Here is a 16,332-nt window from a genome sequence, read left to right as displayed (position 1 = left end):
AGATAAGCATGCATGATAATTTGTTAAGCATAATGCCAAGGCAAAATGGATGCAGGAAACAAATAATGCAAATGTAGGGACCATCATATCCATGTAAATGCAATTGAATGGCTTATGGAGAGCTCTATGCCAAGACAATCCAAGTATTTGCTGTGTAGCATCTGAGTTAATAAACTTTACCTGCACACACAACTGGACCGCATAAAAGTAGATCAGCTGCCCCTGTCCTGTATCTCCTCTCTGGTATGATTCCAGGGGTAATTTCTGAGGAGCCAGTTCAGGTGTTTGCAGCCACAGGATAAGCATGCCTCAGGAGAAGTTGAATCAAGGCTGAGAGTACAGGATCTGACATGTTGTCTGGGGATATCAGGCAAGCTCATGTTCAGAGAAAAGACAGCCATGGAAGGGAGTATCTTCCAGAGGATGTCAGGTGAGACATGTATTCTATAGGCCTTTCATCTAGGTCCCAGACAGGCCATTACAATGAAAAACTGAAGTGAAACTTTTTGACAGACGTATACATTTTATGGTCAAAAAGGACTGTTCTGATTATCTACTTTGACCTATGACTTCTACCTCTCCTTCTTAGACTATTGCCTTCCATGAACATCTGCCTTGAAAGAGGCAAAGTCTCATTAAAAAAAAAAATAATTCTTTGCAGTGTGTCTTCTTAAGTTTGCCATGAATCCCTCCGAAGCTGCACATAAACAAAGTCAACAGATGTTAAATGAATGATCAATAGGCAAAGGCTGTAACTGAACAGTATTCATCTCTCCTTCAAAACTGACATATTCGTGGAGAGAATCAGTGCCAAAACAAATACAAGCAAAGCAATAGCCTGGAAATACTTTAAACATATTATTTGAATTCTCAGAAGTAACATTTTTAACTTAAAGTAAACATTGGCATGCAAACCTAACAGTCTGCATAATCCAGTCTTGAAGTGTAACTTTATTTGTTATGGGGATTTGCTCAAGGAAAAGGGGAGGAGGGAGAGGTGGAAAAATAAAATAAAAACACCCTTCCTTCCAAAAAACCTCCTCTTCTTCTACTACAAAGAGGAACTGGTTGTTTCTACAACACTGCAGAGATTTTATAAGATCATGGAAGTGGCTGTCTCAAGTTGCTTAGCTATTTGTGGGGGAAGGATGGATCAAATTATTATGTACATGGAAATTCACTTGGCATCCTCAGATAGGTAGACTTTTTCACTGTTTTAATAAAAATCAGAGGCCAGGATATGCCAGCCAGATCTCCATCCTCACAAATGCAGGTAGCGGGAGCTGTGTAATTACTCTTACGAGGCCATACTCTACCTTTTTGGGAATCTCTTGTGGGATGACATGGTACACCAGATTTGTCTGAAATATTGCCAACTTCTGTGAGTCTCCTAATAAAGTTTTCAATTAACAGAGAAATATGTACTAATAAACAGGTGTTGTGAGCATCTTTTCCAGCTGTAAGATAAATAATGAAAAAATATTTTGTTAATATTTTTTAAAGAGTCTGTTGGCAACACAGTCTTTCCTTGCTGGGTATCAATTTCATGCACTGGGGAAAAAACATAAATCTCACTTAGAGGAGGAAATTATTTGATGGATGAACCACTGGATAAGGAAGTGCCTGGATGGTCACCTTCAGAGAGTTGCAGTCAATGGCTCAATGTCCAAATGGAGACCAGTAACAAGTGGCATTCCTCAGGGATCAGTGCTGGGACCAGTGCTATTTGACGACTTTGTAGGTGATATGGACAGTAGGATCGAGTGCACCCTCACCAAGTTTGCAGATGACACCAAGCTGAGTGGTGCAGTTGACAAGCTAGAGGGAAGGGATGCCATCCAGAGGCACCTGGACAGGCTTGAGAATTAGGCCCATGCAAACCTTGTGAAATTCATTCAACAAGGCCAAGTGCAAGGTCCTGAACCGGGGTTGGGGCAATCCCAAGCACAAATACCGGCTGGGCAGAAAATAGATTGGAAGCAGCCCTCAGGACAAGGATTTGGGAGTGTCAGTTGATGAAAGACGCTACATAAACTGGCAATTTGCACTTGCAGCCCAGGAGGCCAACCATATAACCCTATGTCCTTACTAAAGAGCCTGTATCATGTGCTAATACATCACTGATGGAAAGGATCTACTAATTTTCACAACATATCATGTCTGAAATTCTATCTTTAGGGTGTGCATATAATGCATATGAAAAAAAAAAAGATGTATGTGAAACCACTCTCTGTTCAGAAAGTTGAGGGCATTTAATGCTCAAGATTACAATGGAATAGTTAGCAGCATTGTCACTTACCATTGAGAAAGCGACCACAAGTAACAGTTCATATGCCAGATTACATGGACAGTCTATGATAGATTTCTGCCTTCATAGAGTACTTCATATAGAAAATGGAGGGGAATTTGTCTGCACTTTATATTAAACAATTAAATATTCATTAGAATAAGTAGACAACCTGGTTAAGTAATTAATGCTTTTGTATGGATTGTATGGAAGATCATATTTTAAGTCTCTTTCTTAATGACTATTAAATAATTTAGATAAAGTGGAAACATTTCAATAGGAAGTTCTGAGAGACACCTACTTCCACACTGCCGCTGTCACCTGAACACAAATGATTCACCAGGTTTGGGGTTCTTATCTGGACAGTGAAAGTATGAGGATGAAATCTCACTTAATAGGGGAAGGACTCAAAGGTGGATATTGCTGCAGAAATGAGAAACGAGTTTCAGCAGCCATTGTATATGTCAATATGAACATCTATGTTTTTTTCCTCCAAAATTCAAAACATCATCGGTTTGCCCCAGCTGTGATGAAAACGTAGCGATAGCACACCAACGTTTTAGTTGTTGCTGAGCAGTGTTTACGCAGAACCAAGCACTTTTTGGCTTCTCGTCCTGCCCTTCCATTGAAGAGCAGGGGATGCAAAAGGACCTAGGAGGGAGCAGAACCAGGACAGCTGACCCAAGCTGACCAAAGAGATATTCTATACCATATGGCATTGTGTTCAGCAACAAAAGCTGGAGAAAAGGAGGGAAGGGACATTCAGAGTGATGGCATTTGTCTTCCCAAGAAACTCATTATGAGTGATGGTCCTGGACGTGACTGAACATCTACTTATTGATTGAAAGAACTGAATTAATTTCTTGTTTTGCTTTGCTTGTGCACACAACTTTTGCTTTACTTAGTAACTGTCTCTATTTCAACCCATGAGTTCTCACCACTTTACATTTCCAATTCTTCCCCCTCATCCCACCTGGGGATAGGGAGTGAGTGGCTGCGTGGTGCTAAGCTGCCTGCCAGGGTTAAACAAAATAAAAAACAAAGTAAAAAATAAAAATAAAAGCATCAAAGTCAGAGTTGAAAGCTATAGGCAGTGTTTTCACGTTTGGGGTGTTCTTGGTTTTCTTGGTTTCAACTGAAAGAGCCACTAACGATTTTAACCTAAGGTTCCCAGCACTACTTTTAAACAGCAACATAATTAAACAGTGACAACATGACCTCACAAACTGCTGCATAATCAGACCCATGTGTGTCTCTTATTATTAAAAATAAAATGACAGACATATTTATTTAAAGAAAATAAAAGATTTTAATCCCAACCTTTCCTTTCTTCCACACTCTCCTAAATTAAAAAAAAAAAAAAAAAAAGAGTAATAAACAAAAACTCAGTGTAACTGAAAGCCAACTCACCTCAGGAAAATAATTTGGCACCAGCCTTTATCAACAGCTGCACTTCAGCACCTGTGTGTATCATTTCAAGTGATGAATGATTGGTGAGGCTGCTTTGTATTAACGAAACACGTTGTGGCAAAGCAATGTGTTCATATTTACAGGACAAATTTGAGTTGAACCTGTCCTATGAGACTTGGAGCTCAGCAGTAAAGGTGGGGTGTATTGGCTGTGCCTATATCATTGAATTTGAGTGCCTCCAAATTCTGAATCCTAAGTAGATATTTTGGCCATGTCCCAACTTGGTGTTAAGGTAAGACCATCTCCTCTTCATCTCAAAGTCATGGCTTACGTGCAAAAGTAACGTAATTTCATTAGACAGAAGCAATGCTGATTAGTAGCTGCTCTGTGACTGTGATGATCATTTAGCTAAAATTCCATGGCACCCAAACAAGGAGCTCACAAGATTAAATTAGCTTCATTTGTGTCAGAGAAAGCAGAAAAATAACCTGTATACCTGAACTTAAAGACATTTAAAACACAAGGCTAGCCTAAATACCTCAGGTGGCCTTAAAGAAACAAACTGAATTTATTAAAATATCAAATGGAAAAAAGCATGCAAATACTAGCATCACTGAGTAACAGACTTCTGCAGCAATCACAAATATTCACCGTGTTTGATCCAAATTTAGAAACAATTTCAACCAGAATAAAGGTGGAAAGAGAGTACTAAAAAGAAAAAAATAGTCAAAGTAAGTACCATTGTATTTCAAAATGCCATTTCACAAATAAATTAACTTGCATTAAGAAAAGATATTAAAATGAGGGTAAGTAATTAACAAGCCAAACAGAATTGTTTCACACACACATGCACAAAAACAAAACAAATATATATATATATATTTTAGACTAATCCAGATTAAAGGTACTTTTTCTGTTGATTTGTGGTTTCCTCCTTAAACTGAAAGCTCTTTTCTTTGCATTGCTTTAAGATATTTATTTCCTGAAGCTTGCTTCAAATCTGTTAGGTAACATTAGTGAGTGTTCATTTAAAGCCCACTGAGAGGAAATTTTCCTTTGTATTTTCATTTATTTATTTATTTACTAACAGAGCATTTCAGGGATAATAATATTTGTTAAGTACTTAAATATTTTACAAAAAGACAAAACAAACCAAAGCTTTCTTCTCTTCTCTCAGTGGTGCTTATTTTTGAATGTATTTGTCATATCATTGTCATGATATTAGAATGATAGATTCTTGGCTGTTGGAAATTGCAGCATCCCCATTGATGGATCAGAGTCAGTTTATACCTCGTAATAGCCTGTCCCGTCACTTCTTACACATCAGCCAGTCATAACACAGAGAACAGGCTGAAACAGCAGGGAGTAATGTTTATACTTCATCTCCTGTGTACTGATTCCAGTATACAGGAAGACATTTGCTACACATCAGTTTTGTTACCCCAACTGTTTGTCTAAACATCAATGTTTAGATAAGGCAAGATTTACAGTGGAAGGATGTGATAATCATTTAAGAGTCACTGGCTTTGACTCTTCTGCCTTTTACTGTGGTTTAAATTGTAAAAGTTTATATTTGTTTATTTGGTGATTTTTTGGTTTTCCTAATGATGACGGTCTGATAGAAAGAGTACTGTCCACAATATTTTGTTTTTCAATAGCTACCGTATTTTGCTGAACTCCTTATTACTGTTAAAGATACTGAGATTTTGAAGACCAAGTAATCCTTAAAAAAACCTTAAAATCTAATGTCCAGAAGGCAATGTATTCTTTCACATGCACTGAGCTGGATCAAACACATCTTGACCTCCACTTGTCATCCAGTTTACTCAGTTGAGCTGTTCAAATGTACAACTTGTCTGTTCTTAGAGTTTTTCCATGCGCTCTTTGGGAATTGAAAGCTGAAAAATTCTATCAAAACACTTTTAACCTCAATGAAAACAGCTTTAGGTCCCTTCTGTCTTTCTACAAAGAACCTTTAAACATGAAGTAATTTGAGTGTTTGATGACAATGAAGATCTGAGATTCCTGAGGAAACAATGCTCTGAGTCCACGAGGGAAGCTTTAGAGTTGAATATCTCCCAGGGTGGAGTGCAATCCTACCTGTGATAACTTTTAAGTAAAGCTGACATATAAGAATCAGTATAGCTGCAAAAAAAGAGTAAACCTATCTGACCTAGTAGAACGAAATTCACAGTTAGTATCTTATTTGTACAAGGACATATTTTCCTATCACTAGGAATGTTTCTGCATCTTTCTCTTTACATCCCTCAAGCATGCATACACTCACACACACATACAAATAGATATTTCAACTTGAAATGGTAAAGAGTGATGAAGATTTTGAAATAGAGAAGAAATGTTTTGGTTTTTTTTCTGAATTGGAATGAAAAGCACTCTAGGAGAAGTATATTTTAAGCTGATCAAACTGGGATTTTCACACCTTATATTATATTGCATACTTATGGTACGAACAATGACATGAAATTCATAATGAAAATCCATTTCCTAAGAGGAAAAAAAGAATTGTTTATTCAGGAATGATTTATATTGTTGGAAATAAATATTTTTTATATAAAAACCAAAGTTCTGGTGAACTTTGTTCCAGTCAATGAATCAATTTTCATTTCAAAGTGTTGCTCACATGGAGTTACTGTTGTAAAATGCATTTGTATCTGCTGACCTAACGCTTATCTCTTCCTGAATAATGTAGTCTAATAACATTTTCTCATTGCATTTTAAGCTCACATTTTAAAATTAAAATATAATATATCTACACTAATTATAGCAGCTATACTATTATTTTTACAAATGACATTTAGTCAATTTTCAAGGTAATTCCATGTGTTACCCAAATAGTTCCTTTGGAGAATGAGATGCATTTGCCTAATTACACAGGTATGCTATTTCTAAATGAAATGATTGCTTTAAAATAAGCCTGATGCATGTCACTGGTGTCAAGAGGATTATCTATTTGCCTAGATCTAATTATGCTGAAGGGAATCTCAAATGCAATTAGTTGCTTCTCCCTTTCTCATAAGGCAAGAGAAAATTAGCTGCTTAATTAATAATGAAAGCATTTTGGTTTTACCAACAGATGTATGTTGATATTTTAAATGATGATGATATTTGAAGTTTGGGTGAAGTTTATTTGATTATAGAATGCTACAGATGTTTTTTTATTGAAAACCTACATACAGCATTTAAATTGGAGATCAATTTGCCTAACCATTAAGAGCTTCATCCAAGCTACTCATCACTGTCTACTGGAGTAAAGGAATAGAGGATACTATGTTTATAGGCCACATATGAAGTGAGAGTTGAATTACCTGTGAATTAAATAGGTTTTGGAAGGTTTTGGATATATTGTCTTCACAGGTTTGAACTGCAGTAGCTATTTAGGGTAGCTCTGCACAGTCAAACCTGAAGGACCAATGTGTTCCCTAAACAATGCAGCATCTGAGCACCTTCTGGACAGTAATCAGCCTCCTGGAAAGGTATAGATTTGCTGTGATTTCTGATTTACTGTGGGTAAGCAGGAAAACAGAGATTTATATCACTTCTGAAATCTCTGAAAAAGGTAGCAAAACATGATAATGTTCATCCACACCAAGGTCTGAAACACAGCACCTGCTGCATGATGGAGAGAAGGCCTGGAAGGATGATTCTTACTGCTAACTACGTAGTGGTTTCCAACACCTTCTTCCATTTATGGGAGATTGAGCACAACAGCAATGATGCTAGTGTGATTTTGTCCAAAGAACAACCTATTCTGAACAGCAGTTTTACAGGATTTTACTGCTGTTTTTCCTTGAATCTGTCATTTGTCCACTGCTGACCATATCTGTCCATCATCTAATGATTTTTTTCTTTCCTGTTCAGTAAACATGCATTCTTCATGTTATTCTCTTTGAAAAACACATTTGGAAATTATGCTTTATTAACTTTAACATTTTGTATTATTAACTTTTTTAATACTACTTCAGAAATTCCCCTTCTTTTTGAGCTTTGATGCTGAAGAAAACAAACCTCATATCACTTTTTAAAATAAAAACTTTTAAATCTCTCTCCTGAATCTCATACAAGCAGAACTTTCTCTGGACTGCTCTTGATGAAGTGGTAAAAAGGAATTAATATTTTCATTACTGGCTTTCAGATGAGTTTATCTTCTTTTCATTTACTTTCTTAAGTACTTCGGTTATTTTGAAGGCTTCAGTGAAGTAGTAGAAGTCACAGAACTTCAGCTGAGACTGTGTCTTGTTCTCTTGTTATAGGCTTTAAGACAGCACTAGAAATTTTCAAGGACCCAGTGTATCAAGGACACAGTTCACAGCTTTTTTTGGAAAGATTCCACATTCTTTCTATAAGATATATCCATATCTTGAACAGAACCCCTAGTTTCTCTCCTGTTCTGTTTATACCAATTAACTCTGAGATGACTTTGATGCATATATTTTAAGGAAAGTAATTAGAGAAGAAGTAACTACGTATTGTGATATGGTGTACATTTTACCAATGAGGAGTACACAGGATGAGAAATCATTGTTATGAACTCAGGCTCTGCATTATTCCTAGTCTTTCTCGACTGGAGTGTTCATGTTTGCATGGTATGGAACTCACAGAGGCAACACAAAAGGCGTGCTTTGAATCTCAAACTAAGCTTCACAGCACTGGAATTTAACCAACCTCCCCAAAAAGATTATAACATGTCCAAGATTTACCAAGTTCATACAAATTTAGCATATTTTTCTCCAAATTAAATGATGTCTCTGTCACTGCAGTCAGGAGCAAATTATTTAAAACAAGCACATACCAAAATGAAAGGCAATTACTAGATCTTGTAATGAAACCAATTTTATGTAAAAGCAATAAAAGAACCAGATGCAAAACGTCATACTGATAAGTATTTCTGGTATATATTATGTGCATGTTACTTTGCTAATTTTTTTTCTTGTTTTTCTCTGCTTCATCCTCACTCCATTTTGAATAAATTTTCAGTTTGTTTTACTCTCTGTTCCCTTAGTAGTCTTTCTCTGTGTCATCTTACTTATTCCTATCTTAATAGCCTACTTACATTCAACTTCTAGATGTATATTCAGTACTTCTATGGTTCATCCAATTTGGAAGAAGATAAAATTGTTTACTGCTACTAAAATGCCTTTTTTTTACTGCTTAATTTAAGGACATTTACTATACTATATAAAATATTAATTTATAAGTATTTTGCTTCACAATCTAACCTGTCAAGGCTTTTCTTATGCAAGAAGATAGGGAAGCTGCAAATAGGTACAAGTCAAGATGGATATATTAGGCAACATTCTTTAGGACACTGTAGTTGGTTAAAGAAAACTTTTAAAAAATCCTCTGTACCCTAGAGGTAGAATTTGTCAAAATGCTCACGTAATTGAAATTTTCTATGGCTGTTAAGAACCAGGAGAATAGTAGTTCTTTCCTTCAAATGAAATCTCACTGCCAGATTTGTATGACATTTCATGATCCAAGCTTAATTTGTTATACATTGTTCCCAGAAGGTGAGATGAGATTACATGGAGCCATACATTAGTTAGAAGATTTATTTTACACTTACCCACTCAAAGTTCCTTTCTAGTTATTCAAACAGAATAGAGCAATCTTGATTAGTTAATCTCTCTACATCAGCGTTTTTTCCACAGAGCACTTCACAGAAATGTTTTAAAATTTCACCACAATTAAAAAAGCAATTAAAAAGGATTATCAAAATCAAAGTTGATCTTTAATTACTGCCTATATCTAGATCTTTATTCCATGATATACCAGATAAAATACTCTTAAAAATGCTTTGTTAATAGCTTTTTATTACTGAGAACATAAGAAATTTCAGTCTTTTGAGGCACATCCCATTTTGGATCAACTTCATTTCAGGTTGTCATCTAAAACTTTATTTCCATCAATCTTTCCTTATCATAGCTGAGTAAGCCATTCCTTTATCTGCTACCTACCATAAGAATAGGCCACCTTGCAATGACTTGAGGAGCATGTTCAAAGCACAACTATAATTTCTGCTATGAAAAATTACTCTGTATCTCCATTTTAGTGAGAAAATAACTTCTGGCATCTGTTCAGTTATGTCTGCCTATGTGAATATCTGCAATCAATTTTTGGTCATTTGGACTTCTAGAAACATTGCAAGGCCATCACTATTTTTTTCTAAGACCGCATACCACTGGCACAATTGCAAAATAGCTGTTATTGAGCAGAATTAGTAGCAGAATAGCAGAAGCATCTCCAAGGATGATTTTAGCCTGATACCCTGACCAGTTCTATTGTTGGGGTGAGCTGTATGGAAGAGGCAGAAATAAGCTTCAATCTGTTCTGTGTTTGAACATATTCACACTTAAGATTGTATTGACAATGAAAAATTCTTCAGGTTCTCACTGCCTCTCTTCTGTTAAGGGTGGTGGTGTAGGATTTATAAGGGATGTAACTTTTAATCTGTGTTGTCTGCTCCACAGAGGACACTGTGGTAAGAAATATCCAGTATCAACAATACAGATCCTTTCTTCAAGCTTGACCATGGAATCGCATTATCACATTTTGTAAATGAAGCACAAATATCTTCCTGAATTTGGGTGGCATCAATGTCTTATCCTTTGAGATATTTGATATTAGTCTGTCCTAGACAAACCTTCAAAAAGCCTTACTAAAGACTCATGTCAACTATAAGAAAAAACGTCCATGTCTTTCTTTCTAAAATTCCTATTTCTGGTTTTTCAAGACTTCAAAGAAATGAGTATTTTCATTGAAGTAGATTCTTCATGTAGACAAATGCACTGTACCTTATATTTCATCGAACCATAGAATTGTACAATGGCTTCAAAGATCATTAAGTTACAACTCCCCTGCCACATGCAGGGTTGCCAGACTCTAGATCATGTACTGGACCAGGCTGCCCAGGGCCCCATCCAACCTGGCATTAAACACATCCAGGGGCAAGGCATCCACAGTCTCTCTGGGCAACCTGTTCCAGCATCTCACGACCCTCTCAGTGAAAAACTTCCCCCTGACATCTAATCTAAATCTCCCCACCTTTAGCTTTAAGCCATTCCCCCTCTGTCCTATCACTATCTACCCATGTAAAAAAGTTTATTTCCCGCCTGCTTATAATCTCTCTTTAAATATTGGAAGTCTATAATGAAGTGTCCCCAGAGCCTTCTCTTCTTCAGACTGAACAAGCCCAGCTCCCTCATCCTGTCTTCACAGGAGAGATGCTCCAGCCCTCTGATAATCTTCATGGCCCTCCTCTGGACCCTTTCCAAAAGTTTCATATGTTTCCTGTGTTAGAGCCTCAGACCTGGATGCAGTACTCCAGTGTGGGCCTCATGAGGGCACAACAGAGGGGTGCAGTCACCTCCCATGCCCTGATGGTCCTCTCTTCTGTTGCAGACCAGGACACTGTTGGAATAGTTTATATTTACAGTTTCATATTACATAGTTTATATTTTGTTCATGAGCACTGACAGGGAAGACCAGCTTCTAAAATGAAAAACAACATTGATTTTGCAGTTTTCATGTATTTTTACTGAGCTTGCAGGAAATATTCAGGCATATGAAAAACAGTGAACATATTTTGCTTGTTAGGTTTTTATCTGAGTCTTTTTTTGAAAAGGAAGAATTTTCATCACATTTACTGTACCTCCCCAGATAAGCTGAAGTCTGATTAGAAAAATCTCAATCTTACTGTTCTGACAACAGTTTAATGACCGCTATCATTATCAGATTCGTGATACTTAAGAATGGGATAGAAAAGTGAAGAAGAAAACTGATTACTTTATTATTCATACCGCAGTAGAATCATAGAATTAGCTAGGTTGGAAAAGACCTACAAGACCATTCAGTCCAACCATCCACATACCACCAATAACCCCACTAAACCATGCCTCTCAACGCTATATCTAAATGTTTTTGAATACCTCCAGGGACGGTGACTCAGCCACCTCCCTGGGTAGCCCATTCCAGCGCCTGACCACTCTTTCAGAAAAGTAGTGTTTCCTAATGTCCAGCCTAAATCTCCCCTGGCGCAACTTGAGGCCATTCCCCCTCGTCCTGTCACTAGTTACAAGAGAGAAGAGACCGACCCCCAGCTCACTACAATCTCCTTTCAGGTAGTTACAGAGAGCGATGGGGTCTCCCCTGAGCCTCCTCTTCTCCAGACTGAACAACCCCAGCTCCCTCAGCTGCTCCTCATAAGGCCTGTGCTCCAGACCCCTCACCAGCTTCCTGCCCTCCTCTGGACACGCTCCAGGGCCTCAATGTCTTTCTTGCAGTGAGGGGCCCAAAACTGGACACAGTACTCAAGGTGTGGCCTCACCAGGGATGAGTACAGAGGGACAATGACTTCCCAACTCCTACTGGCAACACTATTTCTGATACAAACCAGGATGCCATTGGCCTTCTTGGCAGAAGAGGCTAGAAGTCCCCTGTAATGTACAGTATATAATCCTGAGCACAAAGGAAAAACCATTTTGTCCTGGACTTCACTGAACTCAGATATGTGGTCACCAAGTGTTTCACTCTGCCCAAGAAAGTATCCCCTCTGCTTAATTTTTTATTTATATTTGCCTAGGCCTTTTTCAAAACTAGCACTGATGGCAACTGCCACTGTGACTCCCCAGCACTCTATTTATCCTTCCATGCAGGAAATTCCTCCTCCGCAATAACTAGACTAAACCTTCCATAATTTCTGAAAGATAAATCCTCAGTTCTGGAGTTTGTACCAAGCAATTTCAGAAGCAGCCTAAATACTTGAACTTAATCAGGCAATTTGAAAAGGTTCAAGTACTGTCTAACCTTACTTGTTCTCAGCTGTTGTACACTCTTTGTTGGTGGTATCAATTACATTAGCTCCTTCATTTTTACTGGTCATTTTATTTAAAACTGAGGCCAAAAGACATAAAAAATACCCTGCTGTTCTCAGCATCATCTGTCTATTGTTTTTATTCTCTGCAGAACAGCAGTTCAACTCTTTCTTTATTCTATTTTTTCTGTTAATGTTTTATAGAAGGATGATTTCTGCTTAATCTTTGCATCCCCAATAGCAGTACCTCTGTTACTTATCTTTTCTAATTTTACCCCTACATAGTCTATTCATTTATTCCTGTATATTACTTTGTCCTTTAATATAGTTTCCTTGAGGTGCTATCAACCTTCCTTGTGATCTTTCATTTTCCATGAGATCTTATCTCCCAGTTCTTTTGCTTTATTGAATCTACTTCTTTGTATTAGTTATATTTTTCCTCCTTTCCCCTCTTATGCACTGTGAAGTCTTCTATTCCATATACATTCTTGTTCACTCTGCCATTGTGTGTTGTCTTCTCTCCTACTTCCTTCTTCACCAGTAATGATTCCTTTCAGCTGATTTCTCAAAATTACTTGTCAAAAACTGTCACCTGCCCATCCCATGAGATGCCTGGACAATGTACTTCCTATTTTATTTTCTACTCCAGAAATTTGAATCTAGATGTGAAACAATGGATAAAAGGCAAAAAGTGAAACAGATACAGAGGTACTAAACCATAGTTTTTCAGGTTGTGGAATAGTTAGTGGAGGTGATTTACTGTGATATCCCCCTCTTAAGAGAAGGTACAGTGTTGAGGAAACTTCCAAGGTGGAATACACTGAATATGCAAATTATTTATTCCATGATAGTTTCCTACTAGCAACATAACCTGCAATCTTAGGTGTTCAAAATACCAGGGGAGCTTGGTATGCTGAATCTAGGAGAAACAGATGGAGGGTGGAGCAGAGCAAAAAGATTGTGGCCAGGCTCTGTGATAACATCACAGGGATGGGCACTTAGTGGTACTATGGAGCTGATAAATTGCATAGTTGTTACCCTGAGCCGTTTCTAAGCAACATGTTTCCGTTTTCTGTCAAAAACACGTCCCTGAGTGAACTTTTCTCATTGTAATCTTGTTATAACACCAAAATACACCTCCATCCCAAAGGTTCTCCACCTCCAAGATGCGACCACTCCTCCTTGACCATATGCTCTGAATTTTTTAGCCTATATCTTTAAAAGCAAAGTGAGATTTTACATGAATCACACCAAAATTACGTATGACTAGAGTCACTCAAGCTCCACTTGAAAGTAAGAAAATAGTATAAAAATGGCTTAAGAGAAGAGGAATTTTAGTGAAGATATCTAGGCTTAATTCAGTTTTCATGTATTGATGTATAGTGCTACTTGAGATTTCTTAGGTCATCCCAGCAGGTGTGCTGCTATTGCTCTAGAAAGATGTCAGTCAACCACAACTCCTATATTGTATCTTCCAGCTCCAAAGCAATATCTTGAATATACTGTGGCATCTGAAATGATACTACATAGTCTTTTTATAAAGGACTGAATCAAGTCTTATGTCTGAGCTTGTAGCTAGGCTCTTGCTATAGCAATAATACTAACAAATTCTTTTTCTTGCTATTTATTCACTAATACATACTTCTACAGAAGTTTGTACTTACAAATACTTAAGGCAGCTAAATATTTTGAGTCTTCTTTCTCTGAGTCAATCTTAATTGAAACTAGCTGGTGGCTTCAAAGTCTTTTGGAGGGGATAGACAGACATATGCATACAGTATTGATTTCCCAAGAAAATAAGACTTCAAGGCCAGTAAATTTTTTTTATCCTGATTTCTAATGTAATGGTACACAAGCTCTTATAAATAGTAAGTTTGCTAGAGCCTAATTTGCACTGTATAACCAAAGAAGTTTTAACATATGAGTGAAGCTAGATAGATCTGGTGCCAGCCTCATGAGAACATAGACAACCATCTCCGTGGAATCAACACAGCCCCTCTCAGTTTGGTAGCAATTGTGGACTCAACAGCTCTTCTGGATTCCCTCATAAATCTGCACCAGTTTCACTGAGGACAGTTTTTACATGTACATTTTGAAATGTATTCGCTCATCAAAATTACTTTGTATTCAACCAATACAATAGGAGGGACACCTCAATTGCTCCTGATGAGAGTATGAGAAACAGCAAGTAATTCAAACTACTACAGTGTCAAATAGATTTTATTCTGTCTTAGAGATAAAACTTCATGCAGTCTGTACTGTGACGGGATGGTAAGAAACAAGCTGAAGCTTTCAAATGTGGAAAATTACTTGTGGCTCCTGGTCTGGGAGGAGTTATGTTTGACATTCAGAATGAGTTAAATATATGTTTATTTAATAAAAAAATGCAGTTTCCTCTCCACAAAATTACAGCACTTATTCCTCAAATGTAAAGAAAACTTTTGGACTTCGTGAATTTTAAATCAAGCCCTAGCATTTATCTAAATCTACCCCATTAGGGTATTTTTTCAGTCATAAAATAAAACACTCTACAAATATCACATGCTGTTCAAATTCAGTGGGATCTCATATACAAACAACAGTAAAGGTTTATTTTTATTATTTTACTTTTGCATTTATTTTTCCACTCTAAAAGCTTGTTTTTCAGCAGAGGATGATGATTTCTTTCTATTCCAAATAATTTCTTTGACAGCTTCATGTCCCCACAGCTCTCAGTGGAACTGATGCTTCAAGATTTTCCCACAGTGCATCTTCCGACTGTCTGGCAGGACAGCTGGCCTCTGTCATCTCAGCAAACCTGAACTCCACTCCTTTTAGGAATAAAAACAAGACAACTACTTTCAAAGGATCTGGGCTATAGACTTAAACAAGTATCTAACATATAACAAAACTACATGGCGAAGTTAATGGAGTCTGACTCAATGACTTCATTGTTGTGGTTCAACATAAAACCACCGTTTTGGATTTCTATTTTTGTAATATGTTTCTATTCTGAATGTATACCTTCAAGATATTTTATCCTAATATTATTTAAGCAATTTAAAAACCTTATTTACACATTTGCAAGCTGTTTTGTATATAACACTACTACAGTATGTAAACAGCAAAAAAAAATGCATGTACATTTGCATGTTTAATAACGTGTCAACATATAAAATACTTTAAGAACACATAAACATACTACTCAATAGTTTATTTTCTTCTGAATAGTAGAAGATATATTTTGTGTATAACTGGGAAAAAAAAACACAAGAACATAAAAATAGATACAGATATCACTAGAGTGAAATTACTATTTTGTTTAATTAAAGATTATTATTGTCCCCAAACTCTTCATACACACTTCCATGTCAAGATGCCGTTTTTCCCCTCTGCTGCCATCTGTCACACAGCAACAAAATGTAATGGAATATTTGTGGAAAGGTTCAACCTCTACTGCCATACCACCAACATCTGCCTCTGATGTCATGGCATAACATAATAAATCAGGAGGCATTACTTTTGGAGGAGACCTCATGCATCCTAACACTTACAAGATCATAAGCTCAACTTCTGCCCTGCAGCATGTGGAGTTTGTGGGCCTCTAAACTCAACTTGTTTGGACTAGTGCAAATTGATAACATCCAAATCAATAAATCCCTTGTTGGCCTCTTTAACTCAGCCTGAACTCGTTCAGATCTCAGTCACACTGAACCCCTACCACGACGGTGCAAGCATTAGGCAAGTAACAAATCCCTGGGCCAGGTGAGGTTTTTTTGAAGTGACAGCCAAGTGAAGATCTTGACGTTGAGCTTTATTAAAGTCA

The sequence above is a fragment of the Numida meleagris genome, chromosome 1, assembly GCF_002078875.1.
Source record: "Numida meleagris isolate 19003 breed g44 Domestic line chromosome 1, NumMel1.0, whole genome shotgun sequence".
Taxonomy (NCBI): domain Eukaryota; kingdom Metazoa; phylum Chordata; class Aves; order Galliformes; family Numididae; genus Numida; species Numida meleagris.
This window is presented reverse-complemented; position numbering follows the sequence as displayed.